Genomic DNA, 23,953 nt, shown 5'->3' with positions numbered 1-23,953 from the left:
ATTAGGAACTCGGATGCCGTCCAGGAGCTGTTCTGCCAACACTGCTAACGGAAGAAACATCTGTGTTCCCAGTTCAGTTCCCTCAAAATAGAACTCCTGCACGGAGGCTTCATCCCTTTGGAAGGGGGTTAGTCGGGGCAGACTGTGGCGACCTGGCTTAGCAGCCAGGACTGCTATTGAGGACTCTTAGGCAGTGGCCTCTTTCTTGTTCTTGCCCAACTACCCTGGGAGAATTTTGTGAGCCGGTGGGTTTCTTAGAATTTAAAATTAAGAAGGGTCCTCTTGTGATAGAGACAGTTGGGAGGAAAGATTGCGGTCTGTGAAAGGCAAGGGAGTTCACTGTAGATCCCTTTCTCAGCTCAGCTCTCAGCAGTTCAGCATTAAGATGCTATTCAGAGGAATTGTCACTGGGGGGCCTGCCTTCCCGGTGGCAGCAGGCTTATTATCATGCATAGTGAACCAGATGAGTACTTAAGGTCTTATAATCAAGTTGTTTGAATTTTAAAAAGATCCTTCCAGGTCCTGGGGTGAGGGGAGGAAGAGGAGACCACTAACTAGGTAGAAGTTGTATGCAGCTACCTTGGCTGAGGCCTCCCAGGGTTTGAGTGTCTCCTTGGTGGGTGGGATCTCTGATGCCTGTGTTGGTAAGCCCCCTGCCTCCTGCTTTATCATTAGGAAAGCAGAGCTGGATTTCTGACAGCCTTCTCACCCACTGCTCTCCCTTCTAGACATTCTTCTGCTGGGGAGGCAGGCACTCAGAAACGTTGCATTCTTATTAGAAGAAAGCGGTATTAAGCAGTGTGCAGAGAGTAATACCTGTTAACTATAGTGTAAGCAGGGACAATGACAATGTTTTTCTGTGTGTTCAGGGTGGAATTTAGGGGTGTGGTGTACATGCATGCACTTCAGCTCTTCATTTGCAGCAAGTGCCTCTCAAGAGTGAAACTTCTAAACCAGTTGTCAGACTTCCCCATAAGCACAGACTATAGGACAGTATTACTGATTAAATGCCTCCTAATACCTTTAATTGGAAAAACTATCTGTTAGATTAGCGTGTATCTTGAGGTGGTTATGCAACATAACTCTGTTTGGCTTCCAAAAGAAGATTTAATAATGCAACATGTGATTTTAATATTCTACACACTGCCGTCCTAAAAAAAAAATGTTTCAACTTGGTTCAGTTTTTGCCTGAGACTGTCAGTATGATTTAATTTTTCTACAGTTTATTGATCATATGGTCCGCATTACAGGGTACTAATATATTAGGAAGAGAGACAGTTTTCTGTTTATTCTCCCATAGGAATATAGACCAAGCTTCATCCCTAGTATCTGGAAAAACTAAAAGCTGATGCTGCAATGTGCCTGTTATGTAAATGGAAATACTCAAGTGGTGTAACTTGCTTCACATACCTTTTCGGAATGTTAAATTCTGGGTGAAAAACAAAAAGTCCACTCTTGTTTGAAGGCCAAGAGAATCTGGTATGAGAGAACCCTGTTGGGAGCTTACGGCCATGCCCAGTTACCCTTCTCCACTGATTGCTTTTAAATACAATTGCAAGTCTTTGCCTAGTAGATTCTCTGAAACCCTTTTTGCTCCTGTTTCAGTGGGGTACCCCTTCTTACTTTCCCCTCACATTAGTTCTGGGGCGTGGAATGCCATGAGAACCACAGAGATCTCCAGTTGTCTTAAGTTCTATTAGCTGCTTTTAAAAATATAAATCAATTAACGTAAGCTCCACTGTGCCACTTCTAATGCCATCTCATGGTATAGAAAAGGCTCCTCTCAAAGAGGGAAGGAAGGGCAGATTCTCAAGGAAGTCAGCTTCGGTTCTTCCCTGATTCTCAGCATAAGCGGAGTCTTTTATCCCATTTGGAGACTCCGACCTTATGACAAATTCTCTAGCTCAGCTTCAGAGCTGCCTGCCTCTTCACTTTCCCCGGGGCATCATCCATTTGGACCAAACAAGTTCTAATTCTTCTTATCAGCAATACACAATGTAGGTGGTTAACAACCACACCATTCAATCTGGTTGTTCTCAACCAAAGGTTTTTATTTGCGATTAAATAGTCATGATGATAACCTTATAGCTGGTTCCATACATGGTACATGAAGGGTCAATGTCATTGTTTGTGCATTATTCTTCATTGCTATGTACCACTTGATGATGGGAGGGGCAGTGGAATAGAGAGAACAGAACGGAACCCTTACACATAGGAACTAAGGTTTCTTAGATGGTGGTTGGCTGACTCCAAATCTACTTACATGTTTGTGGACACACTGATTTTTCTATGGGCTTTAATTTCTTTCCACTGCAAAATGGCTTATTGAGTGAGTTATGTCTAAAATTCCAAGCCACTGTCCAATGCACTGGGACCCAGATCTCATAGGAAGAGAACATTTCTGTATTTTTTTTCTAGGAACTGCAGCAAAACTGGGAAGCCCAGAGGTGTGAGTTCTGAACATGTACTGACTACTCGCTGTGTGATTTGGACTAAATTACTTTCTGGACATAGATTTCTTACTAGGGCAGCAAACGAGAGAGACTAGATCATTTTACACTTAGCTCTTCCCAGTTTTGTGAGCACCCTGGCAGATATGCTATAGACACTCAAATTTGACCAAAGACAATGATGAAAATTAACCTAAGTTGGTGGTAACTGGGTAGCCGCCCACCCCTTGGCTGAATGTTTCCTTTGACTTTCTCTCTGAAATTTAGATCAATCAACCACAAACATCTATACAAGCATAGCAGGTGCCTCCCATGTTCCCTTGCTTGGTTATTGCATTTAAGGCATGTTTAAATAATTCAGTGAAACAGTGTTGGTTTTCATAACTTAATGTACTATGTTGAACCACACAATATAGGAACAGATTTTCTTGAATCCTCTGTTGAATGACCCGGCCAACTCTCCTGCATGCACTGTAATGAACATGAAGATGGCCTGCACTTAGTAGGTTATTTTTCTAGCATGGTAGACAAACTCTGTTTTCTTACTGTCCAGAATAGCTGTCCCACTCATCCATCCTCCCTTTCTTTCTTTTTTTCCCCCTTAAAATCCTAAAAGATATCTCAGAGGTAGCCGCCTGGGTGGGAGAATACTAAAACTGGAGTTGGTGGCCCTTCCATTTTTAGCCCTTTGCGTGCCTGTCAATTTGAGATTCTTTACCCTTTCCTGTGCAGTTGTCTGGGCTGGCAAAGCCCAGCTGGTCACAGCATGGTGCTGATGAAACCGTATTCAAGGACATCCTCCTGTGGGCAGTAATATTTTTGGAGAAACCCCACCTCGTGTGTCAGTTCAATTCTACACAGCATTTGAGGAGTAACCTTTAATGTGGAGAGTGCCTCTCATGTCCACGTTTAATAAACTCACCTGATGAAACATCCATCTGGTGTGAAATACAGATTCTAAGTTTCCCCCAGCGGGGCTTGGGACACAACCTGGCATTCTGTATTTTCATAAACCTTCGGCTGATTTTTATCAGGCCTGTTTTAGAATCACTGTATTGTGTCGTGCTTGATGTTTTCAGGGCAATTGAATTATGTAGTGGCCTTTTTGTCCCTGCACTGAATGTTCCAGCACTTGTCGCGCCTCGATTTCGGCTTGTTGTTGGCCGTTGTGAAGCTTATGTGAGTGAGAGGTGAAACAGGAATACACTGGGTTGCTAAGTGGGGGCTTGAGCAGATCAAAGTTAACTCGACAAAGTCTTGGGAAAACGATAGAGATTGTGGAGTCTCTTCTGTTGGGACTGCAGGGGACATAAAGCTAACACCCACAGGTGTGATTTGGACAAATGGCCTTTGACCTCTCCAGGCTTCAGCTTCCTCATTTGTAAAACCAGGGAAGTAGTGACAGGCTGTGGCCTGTGGCCTGCAGCTGAGGTGAGAGATTGAATGTGCAAAGTTCACAAGTGTGTTCTTGCTGTCAGGGCCAGTTGCCACTGTCTTTATTAGTAATGATCCCGGCCTCAGCTCCTCCTCTTTCCTTATCCCTCCAGGACTCTGTGACAAAGCCCTTCTTTTTTTAATCCCTCCCTCCCTTCCTTCCTTTCTTCCTTCCTTCTTTCCTTTCTTCCTTATTAAAGGGAAAGCATCTGAGGAAGAAAAGCTTGCAGAGTGGTCACGAATGGTGTCTGTTAGCTGAAGAAAGAGGGGCGGGTTTCTGACCTGTCTGGGGAGGCAGAGGGCAGGCGCCTTGGTCACCTTTGGTGCCTGATGTTCTTTCTCTTCCTTTGGAAAAGAGATGGTCCATAGCATCGGAGGGGGAAGAAAACAAACAAATAACAGCCACCTTCCCCCCCCCCCCACTTCACCACTCCAGCTCTCCTAGAAGGGTGGGGAGGATTTGGACAAATGACCCGTTTTAGATCTTACACTTCTTCTTGACCTGGGGCAGTGCAGGGGAAGCCTGACTGGAAAGAGTACATGTCCTTGCAAATAAGTGAAGTGTTTGTTTCCTGGATGCTCTTTGCTTTTTAAGGAAGGATGTTCTCTGCTGTTTATCCTGGCTGATGATGTGGGTTAGACACTGACGCTAAGCTGGGAAAGCTGCGCCCCAGAGCAGTTCCTCGTGCTCAGCACCCTGTCCTGGGGCTGTTCATCCCCCTCACTGCCCACGCCTCAGTGCAGCCCAGGGAAGATGTGTTCTTTAGTTCCATCAATTTTAGTAGAGCCCGGATATGTGTGACCTGCCCTACAGGACTTCATCCACAGCACAGGAGCCTTAAAGACCATACTTGACAGTAGAGTAGGCAGTGGAACCTAACTGAACTTGAACTGGGTATCAGTTCAAGGTGGCCTTAGTCTCTCTGTGGATGGTTAATAAAACAAATCTTCCTTGCCTAGCTAGATTCATGGACTCTTTAGGATTTTGTTAGGAGCAATGCCAACATTATTATGTGTTTAATCTCAATCAGAAAAATAGCTCTTTCTGAAGGAGTGAGCAAATAGTGGACTGCCTGAAAGAAAAGGCCAAGCTTCCCAGTTTCCCAGTGAGAGGCTGAGATGCATAATCTCTCTCTCTCTCTCTCTCTCTCTCTCTCTCTCTCTCTCTCTCTCTCTCTTTCTCTCCCTCTCTCCCTCTCTCCCTCTTTCCCTCTTTCCCTCTCTCCTTCTCCCTCTCCCACCCTCCCTCCTTCCCTCCCTCCCTCCCTCCCTCTCCCCCCTCCTCTCTTCCTAGTGATGGGAGCTCCTTCACACTATGTGATCTAACCCCACCAAGGCCTCATTTCTCATTCATAAAAACTGGGATAGTGTGGGCATGGGAGCCTGATGTCCTGCTCACCTGTGGCCACCAGAGGCCTGGACTGGCTATTTATTGCCAAGGGACTGTGAGAGAACAGGAGGAGAAACAAGGTCTTGCCTTTCTGATATTGGTGTTCCATACTGGATACCTTTCATGTGGCACTACTCTGAGAGTCTTCTGTTATTTCCTTGCCTATGTCAGTCAAAAGAGGAACAAGACCAACAGGTTTCACTTTTAGTCCAAATCTCTGTGAGGCCAGAGACTCCTGGTGTGGGTTTGGAAGACTAAGCAGGTTTTGATCTGTTCTCTTCCTTAAAGCTGGTACTGGGTCTAGAAGGTGCAGCTCTTACCTCAGCTCACTGCTTAGTGACTTGAGCTTGGACAGACATCACATTTTATAACGTACCCCAGGAGAACAGAAAAGGAGCTCACGTCTTCAAAGCTTGGGCTTTTTAAAATGCCTCTGAACAGTTCTTGGGGTAGAAGTCATTCTCCACAGCTGGTGATGAAATGGAGTCTGGGACTAAATTTTCTGAGATCATACGCTGACTGGAAGTGCTAACACTCAAAACCCAGGGAGGCCATATCTTTGAATGTCCTCTTGGTGGTATTCTTCTCTTGGGTCCAGGTGGATGTATAAGTTATGATGCTCTGATAGCCCCAAAAGTAAAACACAGCAAACAATACGGTAAGGGTGGTGCCCACAGGCAGGCCTTTGAAAGATAGTTGATTTTTGTGTGCTTTCAAAGTACATGTTGTAATCAGGTATTGATGGTGTGTTTTTGAGGTTTGTCACAAATTAACAAAATTATAGGTCTGGTGAGTTTTGCAGAGAAATGCAAATCAGCATAAATGCTTTGTCATAGCAAGCAGTGTGTGTTGGTTCCTGTATATGTGCCCCTAAAGTGCAGAATATGCAATTACACACCACGAAGGAAGCCATTCTCACTGATGTTGTCTTTATAGCTGCCCCACCTCCACCCCAATTAGTTTACAGAGCAAATCTGTATAATATCTAGAGAGGGGATTTGATCAAGTTTGTGTTTGCACCTGCCTTTCCAATCTTCTCTTCTACAGATGTTCCTGGAGCAACTGCTATGGGCAAAGTGCACTAGGTTTGCCCAAAAGGAATTCCCCGGTTGGTGAAGGGAAAGCAGCCTTTGGTTAATGATGACATGGGACCCTTAAAGGAGGGCTAATGTAAACGCAGTGGGGTGAGATGGAGGGAAAGGAATGAAACTGGGTCCCAAGGGAGAAATAATAGCCCAGAAGCCAAAAAGGGGACAAGGGGCTGTAGAGGGGAGGGAACTACAGGGGAAAAGAAATGTATTTGGGAAGCCCTTGGGCGGAAGTTGAGGTGTAACGTGGTCCATTTACATCCTGAGGGCCAGGGAGAGAGGAGGCCAGAGAGGAGGCTGGAAACAGGGTTAATACCAGACTGAGAAAATGGGGCTGAAAGTGGCAGATTAGACATTATTGTGGAGAACCACTAGAACAAAGGGAGTTTTATCTTTGGGTTTTGCTTTCCCTTGATTATGGAAATTTTCATATAGCTAGCAACTGTATTCTTGAGGAACTGCTAGGTTCTAGAGTAACTCCAAATTTGAGGGAAGAGTTTCTACTTTGTTTTGTGGTGGCTACACTGATTTACAAGTGTAAGGTCCGTTTAAGGTAGAAGGAAAAGTTTAGAAGAGCTCTACAGAAGTATTTAAAATTATTGTAAGTTTTAATTTTATATTTAATTTATAGCTAAAATAAATTATATATATATAATAAATAAAATAATAAATTAAAGCTATTAATTATTAATAATACTTAATCTAATTCAGGCTTGGGAGAAAGATCTCTGGCTTGGAGGGTTGGGGGAACTGAGGCAAGTGAGTGAGTGCTCTGAACCCAAGGTCCTTAGGGACACCTGGGAGAAGATGTGGCAAAGCTAGCACAGGAGTCTATTGGTCTTCTGGCTGGAAGCCTAGGAACTGTGTCAAGGTCAGCCTCCTGTTCAACACTCTATGTGTGACACCTATAGAAGAAAGCCTTGTGGTATGACTAGTAGGTGCTTCTTCATGTGTGTCACCCACAGTGAAACTGAGATGGTAGGTCATCCGCCTAGGACTTAAAATGTCCTTAAAAGCCCCTTAAAAGGAGTCAACTGAAAGTTGTCCTGGTTTTGTGTTACAGGTATGTCTTGTGTTATAAAGACATTCTAGAAACAACCGTGTTGAGATTATAATTCACAATACCATGTGAGGCAGCCATTTAAGTCACCCAATTCACTGGGTTTTATTGTCACAGAATTAGAGAATTATTACCATAACCAACTTTAGAACTTACCTCTGTAAAAGGAATTCCATCTTGACCTATTCCCCATCCCAGGTCTTAATGACCACTAATCACTTTTTTCTCCCATAGAGAATGTACTCAAATCAATAGTATCGTCTTCTTCTTTTCCTCCTCTTCCTCCTTCCTCAAGTTTTAAAGTCCTATCCATATTTAGCATGTATCAGAAGTACTTCATTTATTTTTATTGCCCAATAATATCCCACTGTATGGATAAACCACATTTTGTTTATAGATTTATTACTTAATGCCTTGCTGGGTTATTCCCATTTGAGCTACTATGAATAGGAAGAAGGCCCTTGTGTTTTTAATTCTCTTGGGTCTCTATATTTAAGAGTGAAATTGCTTGATCATATATCAGATGTTTAACTTTTTGAGGAACTCCCAAATTATTTCCATCATGCCTGTGCCACATTAATTAAAACATATAAGAAAAAGAATACATTGTCTTAGCAACTAGGATACTTGTGAACTCACTGCACGATTATTTTGTTCTTAAGGGCATTTTCCACAAAGGAACAGATTTTTTGATCTTTTAAGTGGTGTCATAAGTTTAGGTGAAGAGAAGTAGAGGCCGGCCATGACCACGTGGAGAGGTGGAGAGAGGGGGAAGGGAAGAGGGGAGGGAGGAGGGAACAGAGAGAAGCTAGAGGCAAGAGATCAAGAGATTCAGAGAGGAGGGGGGCAAGCAGCCCCTTTTATAGTGGGCCAGGCCTACTTGGCTGTTGCCAGGTAACTGTGGAGGTGGAGTTTAGACAGAAGACTAACAAGAATAAAGCCAATGCTGATCACCGGGTCCTCAGCTCAGAGAGGGTGAATGGATGCACAGCTCACTCAGCTAGTGCTTACAGGAATTTGGACAGGAGCCTGACAACGTGATGGCAGTTACTTACATGCCTTGGGCTTTAGCCGTGGGCCTCTCACCCCGTTAAATGCTGTACATGTGTTCCGATGAGGTTTTCTAAGGAGCCTATAAGGTTCCAGTCACTTTTATCTCCACTTTATAGAGCTGAAGTTGAAAGAGGTCGAAAATGGTAAGAGTGTTCCAGAACTGAGATGGGAGTCCGACTGGTGAAGCTGGTTTTCACCACTGTTTTCTCCTGCTTATGTGTTGCTGAAGTCTTCTCTTCCCCCTCTTACCCCACGCCTGCTTTTCTATCAGTAAGCAGTCTGGAGGGACCAAGTTGTCCAAAGCGAGTTACATTTGTGATTCTCTCAGTAAAGGCAACTATGGTACATCCTATGGTTGTTTGGATACCTCAGAAATATCTAATGTATACTGTACTTTTACTAACCAACAGACTCTCGAAGACTAACTTAAAGCTAGCTTCAGCATCCTGGGCTAGAGAGATGTAGTTCATTGGTTAAGAGCACTGGCTGCTGTTCTTGCAGGAATCCTACGTTCAACATGGTGGCTCACTGTCTATGACTCCAGTCCTGGGAGCAGAGTGGGGCCAGGGGGGTCCAAAACCCTCTTCTGAGTATTCTTGTTGAGTATTGTAAACACATGGTTCACAGACATACATGCAGACAAAACATATGTAAATATAAAATAATTTCAATTCATTTGTTTTTAAGCCTCAGCATCTACCTAGACTAGCCCATGCATCAGCATTCTGAATTCACCATTTGAGTGACACCAGTCAGTTCGCTATGGCCTTGCTCCTTAATTTTGTCTACTAGGAGATGCAATTGATATTCTCCATGCTTAGGCTAGCAAACATAGAGAATGATGGATAATATCTTTCGAAGTAATGGGGGAGAGGGTAAGAAGGAGCATCCAGGGATTTGCCGGAAGTGCTCATACCTTGAAGGGGAGCAAAACCCGGGTACTAAGGAGGAAAGAATTCTGGATCCTGGAATCAGTCCTATGGGGAAGCTCAGTAAGGAGTGGGAGGGCCTTGAACTAGAGCCCCTGTGTAGCTCCCACCAGGCAGCAATAATGACCACTCTGTTAGTGACCCTTTTTGTGCCTGGGTTCAATCTGCCGTAGTGGTAAATTTTGAGCTTCTCTGGTTAGTGTCTGCGGATGCAGCTCGTTCATTAAACGTAGTAAATAGAACTTCTCCGCTTGGCCTCTTCCCCACAAATGACCCACATTGTTACAAAGTTAGCAACCACCGACAGGAAGTGGCAGAAATGTTTCTCAGCCGCACAGCCCATTTCATTAGACACTTGCCCAAAGGGGCTGTTTTGGTCAATTTGGCCTCTGTAGGCTTCTAGGGAGGAACAGCCTAACACATCATTTCTCATCTTTGCATTTGCTGACATTTTGCCCTTAGCGGCTGTTTTGATTAAATGCGTGGCGCTTTGTTCTGCACCAACTGCACACACTGCGCTCAGGAGGAACTTCTAGGAAGCTGAGACTTTAAAAATATTTCCAAAGGTGTTACCAACTTACTAGAGAGTCTTTTGTTCGGGGCTTCTCATTGAAATCTATTTAAGAGCAATTCCAGCAGCCTGGCAGGGGGGCCTGATGGGCTCCTAACACCTTTGTGAAGGACTCCTTTGAAAGGACTGAACTTGGAGGCTTTGTAGGAGCGCAGAGCTCCTAAGGACTGGCTGGGAAAATAAAATATACATCTTGGGTCAAAGCATTCACAGGATAGGGCTCTCCATCCCTGGGGGAAATAAGTTGTCATGAATTTTAGATTCAATTTTCCCAAGTCCATTGATGGAGGAGCTAAGAAACTCCATTATGAGTTTGCCTTAAAACTGATTGTTTGCAGTTGTGCTTGTCCCAACGGTGAAATTGAAGATTTATTACCAATTAGCAATCTTTCTTCCAGATGACAACATGTATGTCCGAGAGTCTGTATTTAGATATTCAGTCAGTTTTTCTCACTGTAGATCTCCATAGCTCTGCCCCCACCCTGGCCCGCCCCGCCCCCAAGCAAACAACAAAATCCACTGTGACACCTGGAGTAGCTTGTCTTCTGTCAGCTGGAGGAGGCTAGGACAGCAGATGTTTTTGAATACTTACCCTGTGGTCAGGCACATCACCATCCTACCTGATCTTACAGCCCGGAAGGAGCTACAGTCCTCTAATTGGTGCTGTGCATCCGTGAGGCAGCTGCTGTTCGGAGAGATTGAGTGGCAGGCCTTGGGATAGAGAATGGTGGTACTCTCGGTCATGAACCAACTAACAGCCTACCTTTTTCCCTCCGAGAGTAAAGGCTGGCATTTAGATTTTCACTAACAAGCCTATGAGTAAAGTGAAGCAGTCAGAATGTCTTAAAATTATCAGGCCCTATAAAGTATTTAAGTTTGATTTGGGGTTTAAAACCTTCTACCCATGTCAGTATTTCCTGTTCCTGTGTAAATTCTTAAGAGAATAGAGGTGAGACTCTGACCTCCAGGCTGGAAGGGCATGGACTTGACTGAATCCTCATTATGTGGCAAGCTGTGCACTAAGGCACTTCATGCATTATTAACTTACTTGAATTTCACAACAACCCTGTGGAGGAGGAGGAGGAGGCTGGCGCTCATTTCAGTGTTGTTTTTTTTTTTTTTTTTTTAGAAAGCAGGACTAGTCTCAATTCTTATTGGAGGCTGGTGACATGCTGCATTAATAATTCAACCAGTTAATCTCTAGCAGAAATCATTTACTAAGATTCCCAGGAAAGTGCCGTTTTAGAATCTCCCTTTAGCTGGCCGCTGGACCCTGTGTCCACTACCATTCCACGTATACCGAAGAGAGCAGCAGCTTCAGATGCCTTAGAAGAAACGGTCAGAGAAGCCGACAAGTGTCACACAGAAGTGGGGTGACTTCTGCACAGAAATAGCAGTCTCTGATCCCAGTGTTAACTCCCCTTCTTATCCATCTTCTCCCTAGGAGTTAAAAAGCCAGGGGGTGAAATGCTTTGACTGAAGCAGCCAGCGCTTTGGAAAGACCACCTCTGTTTCCCAGGCCATTGTAGGACTCCTATTCAGCAGGGATTTCAATGGTGCCCTGATTAGCATGAGACCAAGTGTATAAAGTAGGTCTTTTTACCCTCCCTAAAAGAAGTTTTGTGGCATTTCTTTCTCAGGGGTTTGGCATAGAGCTTTGACAAACACAGACCCATGGTAAAGTTAAATAGGGCTGCAAGCAGTCCCGTTTGCACACATCACTCACACTTAAAATGCAGAGCAGCATTGCAGAGCAGTATCCCGTCGTTGATGGGCTCCTTAGGACTGGTAGCAGGGTTCTTCCTGCACCACTAATGGTCGAACAGGAAATACCCACAAGGCAACTGGGAAAGGGAATCTCTGGCTCATCCACCATTCTCTGTTGTCTGAAAGCCACCACAGAGAACGTTCCTGAATTCGGCCAGCTATCTTCTCTTCTCCCTTTGTTTGTTGAGATAGACAGTGTGCTGTGGAAGATCCAGGGAGATAGACTGAGAAGGTAGAGCGTGCCTTGAAGGAGCAAGTAAGAAGTCAAGAAGACAGACACACAGCATTGGTGGAGAAGCACAGCCAGGTGTTTTGGGGTGATACTTTAATGAAACGATAAGAATAAAGGTCTGAGAGGCAGCTTCTTTCTGTGTGGGCTCAATGCTTGTGTTATTTGCTGGGGAGCCTTGGACAAATTGCTGTCATTTGGTGAACAGATAAAATGAGGATGAATTGTTGCGACAGATGGCGTGCCATGTGAACAGGAAATACTTTGAAACTTTTAATTAATACTTGCGATGTGAATGCAGTTTTGTCCAAAATGTGCCCCTTTCTCTCTGCCGTCCCCATTTCTAAAGCTGTGCATTGAGGGCAAGCTATTGTATTATTGAGTACAAGATGAGGGAAAATGTCTCTGCAGATTAAATCTCCAGGTGGCAATCCATAGGTGTCCTTGGGCAGTATGTACTCGAGAGTTGTTCTTCTGAATGACAGCTCTGAACACCCAGGCCCTTTCCTCGGAGCACCGTCCCCATGTCTGTAGAGTACAGCATGCTTGAGACCCTTTGGAATTTGGTTCTACTTGGGCCTTTATCCTCCCTTCCTGCTCCATTCCTTCCTCCCATCTTTGCCTCCCTTTCTTGCACACTTGGGCCTCAGACGCATACATTTGATGGCTTTTCCAGCCTTCCCCAAAACCTTGTCACTCTTCCTCCAAGTTAGGAATGTGCTACCCCGTTCTTGGTAGTCAAGCTCTCAGGCATTCCTTGATTTTTCTCTGGGCAGAGTCCACCCCCCTGCCGATTTGGGTAAATCTTTCTAATGATACAAAATAAAATTTAAAAAAATGCATTTGCCTTGTACTATTGTACCATCTTATTAAATTTGGAGTTTCTTTTATAATACAGCATACCAGTTTAATTGAAAAATATATAAATAAAAAAAGATATTCTAGACAGTAAGGGCATAAAGCCAAAGAGGACAATAAAAGTTTCGTTTCAGATGATTCCACAATCTCAAGGTATCTTCTTTTTCTATAAATAGATGCATTATTAAGTGTAATTATAAAGGTAAGTACTGCTTAAAACCTGCTTCCTGTAAGTCATCGTGATGAAATGAAAGAAAACTGGCTAGAGTCGGTAATAGCCCATAATAGAATGAGGAATCTGAGAGTAGGGGTGTGCACCTAACTTAAGACAACTTAGGACTGTAACCTTAGCTTTGATATTATCTTATAATGTGGTAAACTTGGTCAACAAAAATGAATTTGTGCTAACCATGATGGCTTTTAAAAAAAAAAAGTTTCACCTACTTCATACTAGCCTTACCTTACAGAAGGCTTCTAAGAGGAAGAGGGAAAGTGAGAGAGAGTGAATAAATGAATGAATGAATGATTTTCTTGTACTGCAGGGATTTAACTCAGGGCCTCACACATGATGGGTAACCCCTCCACCCTTGAGCTCCATCACTGGTTGTAGAAACCAGTAGAGAAATGAGACCCAAGATGGGAGGGAGACAAACAGTTATCTTGTTCATGTCCTGACTGTGGCTAACTTACTGGGCCACTTTGGCCAAGTCACTTTCCCTTACTCTGTTAACTTTCCTGGTGTGAGGTATCCTCTGGTTCTTTTTCTGTACCTGGGTACTTCCTCTGGGAAACTGTTCTATTAAACAATGCAAGATAGGTCCTTTCAGTGACTATGCCTGGAACTACACTAGCTTTGAAGATTTAACGATCTAATGATGAATGGGATACTGCCCCCGCCTCTTGTATTTTCTGGAGCAGATGCTGGGCAGGTGTGGTGACAGGAATACACCATGTCCTCTGTGTAAAAGTAACAGACACAAGGGTTTGTTAACTCTATATTGAACAGGGGCTTGGAGGAAGAATGCTAAGGACAGTAAGAAACATTGCTATTATTTATCAAGGAGAGGGCCACACTGATGAAGCCATCTTAGCACAATGCGGCCTCTGATCATCCCAGTTTCAATGGCGAGTCTTTAGGATTGTCTTAGGATGTCCAAGATAGAGGACCGAAGCATCAAGAATTCTCCCTTTCCCCACTCTTTGTTTATAAATGGGAAAACTATACTCTGAGAAGTTAGAGGATTCATAGATTCTAGAGGGAAAAAAAATCTTATACAAACAGATTCAAGGTCAAATCTGCAGGGGGAAACATAGTTTTAAACATCTCTTTAAACTCTAGATTTGGTTATTTTGTAAATTAGATATTGATCTCATACGTCAGTGGTCTACAGAGTCCTGGAAACCTTAACATAGCATCTCAGTGCACAGTAATACTGTTAAAGAAATTCTGCTGGGCAGTGGTGGCGCATGCCTTTAGTCCCAGCACTTGGGAGGCAGAGGCAAGCAGATTTCTGAGTTCAAGGCCAGCCTGGTCTACAGAGTGAATTCCAGGACAGCCAGGGCTACACAGAGAAACCCTGTCTCGAAAAACAAAACAACAAAAAAAGAAATTCCTCAAGTAAAATTATTTTCTAGGAGGAATGTCCCCAATTCACCATCTCTTCATAATCTGCTTCCCCAACACACCCACACCCAAGAATCTGGGCTCTTGCCAGCCTTGTTTTGACTGCACAGTTGTTCTAGTTGAAGTCTACCTTCATATGTTAGTCTTACTTCTTCTAAAGAAACAACATGTAGCTCTCTGTGTCTGACCTTTGTTCCCATGGTTTTTCCTTCTCATCAAGTTGTAGAAGGAGAAACCATTCTGAAAGCACTCACACCCTACGCCATCACCATTCAATGGAGGTACTTAAGCATCAAGGCTTCAAGCCTTGCTAGCCCTGGTGCTAGTTAGTGACCTTAAACAAATCATTCACAATCATGTCTACGTTTCCTTGCCTTGTAGATTCTACTTAGAAGCCCTCAGGAACTAAAATGCTTGTATTCCCAAGATACTGTTGGTTCACTGGGGGTCTGATGGCTGAATCTCTAAATATTGTCACTGAAGAGGACAGATGACACAATTTCCCATCATAGTTCCCCTAGCTAGTCAGGAAGTCCTAAACTTTAAGAGGCTGTGTGCCACAATAGAAAGATATGTCTTAGCATCAGGCTGTTCTGGGTTCAAATCTTGACCTGTTGGTTGCTAGCTTGCTTATAAGTGACCTCTCCAACTACTGTTTCCATCTGTGAAAGGAGACAGTAATTTCTACTTCTCAGGCTGTTGGGGGGGGGGGGGGGGGATTGGAAGGTGCCTAGAGACAGTAGCTTCTTTGACACTAGTGTACCCTGACCCCGGAAGTGTTTGGGTACTGCTGGGTGTCATAGATGATTGGCAAGCTTTAGAAGACATAAATGTGGTGGAGAGTGCCTGCTGAATTTGCAGCATGTGTACTCCGAGCGTGCCTTGGATTCAGCCTGTCTGACCTCTGCAAAGAGCTCTGGAACCTCCCAGAGAGTTGAGTGGCAGCTGTGCAGATGCAGCTCCTTTCCATCTGCCCTGGCTGAAGGTGTTTTCCAGGTGGGGAGACCATGTTGGAAATTTGTCTTTAGTGCATTCCAGTGTTCTGATGCAAAACCTGCCTGAGATTGAGCAGAGCATATTAACCAATATCATTTAAAGTTGATTAAAACTATCATCTTAATTAAGTATGAGAGAACAAGAAGTTCTCAGTCTTCTGGTAGCAATTAAAGACTAAAGAGTCGATTTGAAGTTGTTTTTGCAACTCTTAAAATAATACTCCCTCCCCTCCCTCTCATGAAAAGCGTTTCTTAGCTAAAGACATTCCCTCACATTGAGGCTTGTGAGAGCTGCTAAGGGCCGCAAACCTGCTGGCAAGTCCTCTACTGCCAAAGCTTCAGAGTTCTCAAAAGCTAGGGGTTCAAGCTCAGGATACGCTGATTGGGAAAGAGAGCCTAAACAAAGGGCCCTTTGAGGCTGGAAACTGGGGCTTGGCTTCAGCACAGAGCACTGTGGGATTGGAAGAGTGCCCTGGGACTTGCCGAGAAGAGGGACTCAGGCGATCAAGGGAGGAAGTATAAAGTTTCCCCATACAGTGAGGGGTTCTGCTGAAACCCTGGAAAGTTGGTTTCAGAGGCTACCTGTCCTCTGCCAGCCAAGTCTGGACAGTCTGTAAAATCCGGACTTGACAACACCCTCTGTCTTTGACCAGAAAGGGGAGCAATCCATAAAGGCCTGTGGGTATTGCCTGTTTAGTAAGGGTATCTATCTCACCAGGAGATCAAAGATTTCCTTACAAGGCCCAAAGCCATCACTGTGATCAGTGCATTTATCCCCGCCACCATATCACTCAGTATTTATTGGCTGTCTGCTTTAGGCTAGGCCAATGTGGCTGCAAAACTTACAAAACACAATTCCCACTCATGCTCGGGGGCCGGGGTGGTGAGTGGGGTGGGGTGGTGAGGACCAGAAGGTGTGGAGACAGAGTTCTGGAATAGCACTCCCCAGTGCAAGTGTTCACAGACCCACCCAGCCAGCTCCTGCATCCTAACTGGGTTTTGCATCTAGTCTTCCTGAAAATAAGACTTCTAATGCTCATACCACAGACATCCTAACAGGCAGCAAGCCAACCAACAGAGATACTAGCAGGGCCAGCGCACTGAGATAAACTCCATGAGGAGTGCTAGCCCCCCCCCCCCCCGTGTGTGTGTGTGTGTGTGTGTGTGCGCGTGTGTGTGTGTGTGTTGGTGTGTGTGGGCGCATCTATGAACTTTACTTATACAGCCGAAGCTTCTAGAAAAGACCCACTTCCTGTCAACTTTGTGGTAAGATGCTGGCAGAAGGGAACAAACAATAGGAATAACTAAGAAATAGCTAAGGGTGGGTTTGTCTGAAGCACTGGCAATAGGACACACGCCTGGAGCCTGGAGGACCTGAGTCAAGTAAACCACTGCTCCAAAGAGGAGTAATGGCTTTCTTTGTTTACACATTTGAAAACTGATTCTGTTGAACAGACGAGGTCCAGGCAAGAAGGTACAAATATTCTTACGTGAAGAATTCTCACGTGTTCCCTCCATTTTCCAAATGTGTATCAGTTTTCTGAGCAAATGGGTGTAAGAGCTCTCAGATTGAAGGCATCCAAAGTTGGAGGTACAGGAGCCTAGAATCTGCAAACAGGTACCCAGCATGAGATTGGCGTTGTTGCTGTGAGACACAGGAATGCATTGTTCCCCAGTGGGGATGGATACGGAGGAAGCACATGGACTGGTTGCACCTGACCAGAGATGTTCCAGCAGCTGACTGGTTAACTGAGGGACATTCAGGAAGGGTTTTCAACTGTGTTTGTGTTTAGAGGCTATGCCCAGAACTGTAACTACAGTATTTGCATGACAGTAAAATTCAGAGAAAAAGCTATAGTTCTGTGTATAAATAGAGAAACATTCATAAGGAACATAGGGTTCTAGAGAATCCTGACAAGTAAGTCTGAGAGAAGCAACTCACTAAATTCCTAATACAAGGTCTTGCATGCATGAATTGCTCAGTAAAAATTGAACAAAATTGAAAGTTGTTTTTTTTTTTCCTGCCACCAACATGTATTTTTAACCATTCATCTAAACTTATTTTCCATTATTGATACTTTAAATGGCATTAGTCAAAATTTAGGAAAGAAAGGTCACACAGTCTGCCATTCAGTACAATCCTGGCGTTTTAGCATATTTCCTTTTTATTTAATTTCTTTTCAATTAATTAAGCACACATGCATTTGTTTTTCTATGTTGACGATTAAAACAATTCTTACTTCATCAAATCACTTGACAGTATTAGAGCTGAGGGTCACCATTAAGTGCACACAGCCCTGGAGTCGAGCTTCACTATTAACTCCACACAGGTTTTCCCCTGCCACGTTCAATTGTTTCCTGTGCTCCCCAGACAAACTCCCTGGGGTAGATTCTTTTCTCTCTCTATAGATTGCTATGGCTACTGTAGTAAGAAACAAATCTGGCAGTTTAAATGACAGAAATGTGTTGTCTCACAGCTCTGGGTGTGAGGGAAGGTACATGGTGGTTCATTCTGGGGCTGTGAGGGAAGGGTCTGCTGTCCTAAGCATATTGCATTGTTTTGTCTATGGCTATTCCCATTTTGTGTGATCCACCTGTGCAAATTCCTCTTTGCTAAGGACATAGATTTTTCTGGATCAGGACTCACGCCAGTGATGTCAATTTAATTTGACTGTCTAAAGAGATTCTGTCTAAATTAGTTCACACTCTAAACAGTTCAACTTAGGAATTCTGAGTGGGGATACACTTCAACCTATAACCTCCCCTCATATATATGTAAGGAAGTGGGAGCCAGGGAAGGAGCCTCTGATTTGACATTAGGTGTGTCTGCCTCTGATGTGCTATTTTTATCCTGTGTCCTACTTGTGAATCCAAAGGCCATGAGTAAGGGGAAACCGATGTCTCTTTTGATCCTAATTTGATTGATGTGAGACAGTGTTTGATGGTTATTTTAAATGAAACTGATTTTGACCTGCACTATGATGCTATTTAAAAACCAGGTTAAATGCAGCGTTCTAGGCGTAGCTGAAACTTAATTATGGTCATACATCTATGAAGCCTGTTGGCAAGCTAGATCCATTCCTTTGAAAGTCCCAATGAATACAGCGACCTACAAACTATCTGGCATCCTAATAATTCCCTGTTGATTGGTCACATTTCACGCAAAAACTGTTATTTCCCATGGACCCTTGCTTTTTCCTCTTCCCCACTCCTCCGCTTCCTCCCCCCTTCTATCATCTTTCCCCCTCCTTTCTTTTTCTTTTTCCAGCTTTTTGTTTCTTTTTCTTGCATAAAGGATTTTAGTAGACTGTATACATGCTGTAGATATACACAGGTCTGTTCCAAGGGAAGGCTGGGAAACCGTACAGCAATAAACAATGAATGTTCCCAGCCATCCCTGGTCCTTGGGGCATCCAGTTCACAAGGAGGTGAAAACTCCTGCCAGAGCTGGTGAGCAGAAGCGATGATGCCTGCCTAGCCAGCTCCCTCCTGGAGGAGTAGCAATGGCACCATCTTAGTTTCAGCCTAAAACGGAAACTTCAGACTAAAACCAAAGTGGTGTCTCCTGGCGTTGTGCAGAGCTCAAACACCCATGCATGCCGTTTCCCACTGACAGCTCTGTAGCAAATCACTGCTCCCTAATGAAAACGAAGGGCCTGAATCAGGATTCCTGTGACTCCCCCTTGTGCTTTGTTCAATGTAAGTGCTTAATATTTATTGGAAGTGAATGAATGAAGAATGACCAAATGCATTATGGAGCAGAGTTGGTGCTGTCAATATAAGGAAGCTGGGGAACTTCTAAGGACATTCCATTCAAACCTTCGTCAAGTATTAAGCCCCGCCCCCCATCTTCCTTTAGCGTTGAAATGAACATTGAAAGCCTGTTATGTTTTGCTTTATTACTTTGTATTGCTTTGTATATACTATTGCTATTTAAGTCAAAGGGACAAAGAGCCTCCCGGGTCATCTTTGTTCTTCCTACTGTGTTTTGTGAAAGCCACAAGAAACAGTAGTCATCACCATGGATTAAGGCTGTACAGGCACACACAGAGTTACCTTAGCATCTTGGGATTTTATAATAACCTTTGGCAAGTCTTGAGATTAGTCATATTGTCCTTATCTTACAGTTGGACGAGAGGGCTATACATCTCACTTAATGGTGAATCAAAACTCTAAACTCAAATTTATTTTACCCCCAAAGCCTATACTTTGTTTGGACATCTTCAGTCACTCGAATTTCATAAAACAACAAAACAAAATAACCAAAAAGCTTGTGGGCTTCATTTTGCATATTCAAGTATCTCCATTTGTAATAAACAATGGCCCTGCTTCTATACTAACACTTGTTTGTCTTGTGGAAGGTTCACTACCCCACATTCTCAGAAGAAACAGTTCCTGAGCCTTCTGTGAGCCAGGCTGTCAGACATGTTCTCTTATTTCCCCCATCACCAAGAGGCCAAGGGATCTGTTAAAGGTGAAGGTGTGTGGCTGCAGACAGAGTCTTCCAATTCTCCGGTACCGTGTACCAGCGTTTGCCTTTCTGGATTCCTTGCCAGCAGACAGATTTGTCTGCTAGCTGTTCACATCTAATGCAGACCCAGGTGTACTGTGGAAGAAATTGCGCTGTATGTTAAGGTCACCCGAAGGTGTCTGTATAAGGGATGTGAGCAGTCAGGGTAGAGAGGTGTGTGAGACAAAGATGGAGCAGATCACAGACGCTCTTGGAGATCGGAGTGGGTTTATGTGAGTTCTACTGTCTAGGATCTGGAGTGTGGTGACATAGGCCTTCACATATCTCATTCTGGGTAGATGGACATGTGTTGAAATGCCCAGGCTGTTCACTGATAGTTAGTCACACATCAGTTGGCTGGAGCTAGCTGTCTCTACCTCGCCTTGCCACAGAGTACAGCCCACCAGAGTGACTTTTCTAAATTCAGCCTGCCTAACTATACCTTTCCCTAGATGTGCCGGCTGAGTATCTAGCATTGTAGAGAAGATACGGATTAAATAAACATCAGGCCAGAAAGGGGGGGGGGGGGGAACGACTCAGTCTTGTTTGAAAACTGTATGGATCAAACAGCTTAGAATGGTGACAGATGACTGAGGCCGGCATTTCTTAGGAAATCTTCAATTAGCCCATATCCATCTGGGTTGTACAGTGTAACAAGGAACTTGACTGAAGAAGGTGCTGGGTGACAGGCTCCTGTTGAACAGCCTTCTCTCTTCACTAGATACAGAGGCTCAAAGGGGAAAATGGACTTCCTTAAATCACCAAGGACTCTGGGCCTCCAAACCCTAGCTCTGGCTCTTCCTACCACAGACACCTTCTAACTCCATTCCCCACTCTGTCTGGAGACCAGGCCATGAGAAGGCATATGCTTTCTCCTGTGTCTTATAGCCATTTGTTTCTCAGGTTTTTCCTCCTCTTCTGAATAAGCCTCTGATGTCTGGCTCTGGAGTCACTCTATTTCTTTCTGGAAGATATTTTGGCAAAGCGTTTGAAAACTTAGTTTCTACCAAGGCAGAAGAGAAGATGGGGAGACTTCAGGTTTGAGTCCTAGTGGAGACCTTCCAGGTGATGTGCTGGGGAAGGCTAAAGCACCTGTTTTAACTCCTCAGCTCCAGCACATAACAGCTGCTCAGTAAATATTTGCTATTCCATTTAGTTTAGAATTGTATACAGTATATTCATACTGTTATCTACATTATATAGAAAATATATGTATTTGATTTTTATATAGCTTTTCTAGCCAAAGGTGACATATTATTTAGATATGTCATTTAGAAGCAGCGATTGCCAAGTCACCGTGAGATGGAATTGCATTAAAAAGAAGAATTCTTGGTCTGGAGCTGCAGCTCAGTGGCAGAGCACTTGCTTACCTGGATTTGTTCCCAGCACTAAGAGAGTTGGAGGGAGGGAAAGAGAAAAGGATGGGAAAGAATACTAATTCATTCTCATCTTCTGGTTGCTATTTTAAGTGCTTGAATAGGTCTAGGCAGAGCACAGAATCTCACTATTACTTTTTATTAAGTTCCCCTGATAGTGGCTGTCTGCCTCTGAGAATAACTGCCTTCCTCAATCCCACCTCTGCCATCTACGCACAGGCAGGAACCAGAGCACCAGCTTTCATGTCTAGAGTCTTAACACAAACAAAACACAGTGTGCACAGGGCTACAGAGAGGTTCTAGCTAGAACAATTGCCTAGTATACCTTGTGTCAGATTGTGAGAGGCAATGGGGAGAAATGGTTTGCAAGCCTAATTAGGCCCACTCCCCAGTTCTCTAAGCCCCCTGCTAATTGGCAGTCCCTTAATAGATTAGGACTTGGCATCAGGCTTGCGTGTTATTATAAACCACACACAGAAAAACCCAGTGGCCGGGGAACTCCTGCCAAGGCCCAGCCTGGGTTTCTGTGAGGTTTTTGAAGTATACTGAACCCTCAGTATTTTGTATAGTCAGTGTACTGAAAGGAATCAAACCGTGCCTTTGGACGGGATTTGTTTGGGGGGGGGGGGGATGTTGAATAATTAATTCCCTGCGACCCATTCTGTCATTTTGACGGACAAGCAGCAGGCCAGCAGGCCGCCTATGCAGCTTGTTCTCAGTACCAGCAGGAGATGGATTATTTCTCACGGACCTGCCCCCCTCCTAGGCAGAGCTCCCATCCCTTTTGTACTTGGAGGAGAGAGGAAGGAAGAAGCCTCAGCAGCACACCTGCTCTGTGGCTGGCTGCTCAGCTCCGCAACTCAGGAAATCCCCACTATAGCCTTTCAAGACTGCAGGACCTGTTTTGCAGCTGAGGATGCTTAAGGTCCAGAGAATTCACCAGTCTGGTGTCACATTGCCTTGACTGGTCCAAAGGGGGAAGGATTATACTTTATTCCACAAGCACAAAGCCAAATCAACATCTCCTCCCCAAGACCATTTTTTACTCTTTTCAGTGACTTACAATGGCTTTACAACGAATACAGAGTATTCTTTGATTAGATGATATGAAGGGGGTTTCCCTTTGTGCTATAAACTCTCCCCTTCTCAATGCATATGATGGCATCCTCATGGGCTACCCATGGCAGATAGAATGCAACATTGTGCTTGAGGGACAAAGAGAGGCTGGAGTTTGTGGCTTTGTAGGCATTTACATGAGCATGTTGGCTCTCGGAAGCACAGTGGCATCCCCCAGTCCCTGATCTAGCAGCCTTGTATTTCCCTCTTGTCTCACCAATTAGATTCCACTTGGGAATCCTTTCTCTTCTTTTCAAGTCCATTTCTAACAAAGGGAGGAACAGTAGTGGAGGATGGTGTGATCTCCACAAAAACCTTCCATTTCTCCAGCAAACATACCAGGCAGCTCTCATGGCAGTACCATGGTGAAGGGGAATAACGTTATTTGGCGTTTTGCCCTTCCAAAAAGTGTATGTGTGTGTTTGGGGAGGGAGGTCTGCTGGGAGGGGGAAGATAGGCAGAAAGAACAGTGGGGGCTTTGTAACTTCAGCAGAGGGTCAGGTGGGTAGGGTCATAAGGGAGGAGGGAGTTGGAGAAGCCTGGAACCTTCCCTCCCCTGGGCTTTGCTATCCCCTTCCCGTCTCTGCTACAGAGGTTGTAAAGGAGAAAATAGGGAATTGTTCTATATTTGCAAGAAAGACTCTAGACATTATTGTGTCCCTCTGAGGGAACCTGGCTCCATGCTGCTTTGCAAGGATTAAGGACCTGGCTTCCAGAACCACTGAAGAAACATCCCAGGAAGAACCCTTTCTCTCAACAGCTGAAAAATGCATCATAGGGTTTTGGCCTCCTAGAGAGTCTTGGCTGGGGAGCCTTCTTGGAACAATGGGGTTCCTATAGCAAGCCACCTAGGAGTTAGCAGCTACAGCCAGTTCTCCCTAGGGTGTGGAAATGCCTACATTTTGTTGTCCCCATGTTGCAGCGGGTGGGGAGAAGGCCACTAAGGGCAGCCCCAGAGCACCTGGATTTCTATTTATGTGAGACACACTCCTGACAGTTCCAGTCTAAGAGACAAACATGGCAGTTGCCCTAGTCTGCAGAAAGTCAGTTGACCTCTGCTGTCCCCTGTTGTGCTGCTCTGGAACCTTGTTCCTGAGCATCCCTTTTGAGAAGGAGTATTTGGAAAGAGAACTGGCACAGCCAAAAAAACCCACCTGGCTGCCCCCAATGCCATTTTGGCACAACTGAGCCAAGAGCTGCCAACATTTGTCACAGTCTTATCTGAAGACCCACACAGTGCTTTTGGAGATGTTCTGGCATCTTCCTTCACACACTAAAGAACAGCAGGAACCTCAGTCTCCTCAGCTGAGGTAAAAGTCACTAGTAAAGCTCCTGTGTCCCAAAAACAGACCCTGGAGACAAAGCTTTCTTGTTTGGAAATGGCTCCAATACTTTTTGTAGAGCCCTTACTCTCTAAACCTTAGGCCAAACCAGGCCTGTACTCATGCTGCACATGAAGAAAAGGAACAAGAGGACAGAGTGAGAATGAGGTCCAGTGTCTAC

At 44.4% G+C, this 23,953-nt stretch overlaps 1 protein-coding gene across 1 annotated transcript in view; it reads left to right on the top strand.

Moving 5' to 3' along the window:
* Nucleotides 1-23,953, top strand: part of Plpp3 (phospholipid phosphatase 3) — a 75,918-nt gene that overhangs the window by 1,609 nt on the left and 50,356 nt on the right. The window lies entirely within an intron of this gene.

This window comes from Arvicanthis niloticus, chromosome 5 (assembly GCF_011762505.2).
Source record: "Arvicanthis niloticus isolate mArvNil1 chromosome 5, mArvNil1.pat.X, whole genome shotgun sequence".
Taxonomy (NCBI): Eukaryota; Metazoa; Chordata; class Mammalia; order Rodentia; family Muridae; genus Arvicanthis; species Arvicanthis niloticus.
Note: the sequence above shows the minus strand (reverse complement) of the source record. Positions and strands in the feature narration are given on the sequence as shown.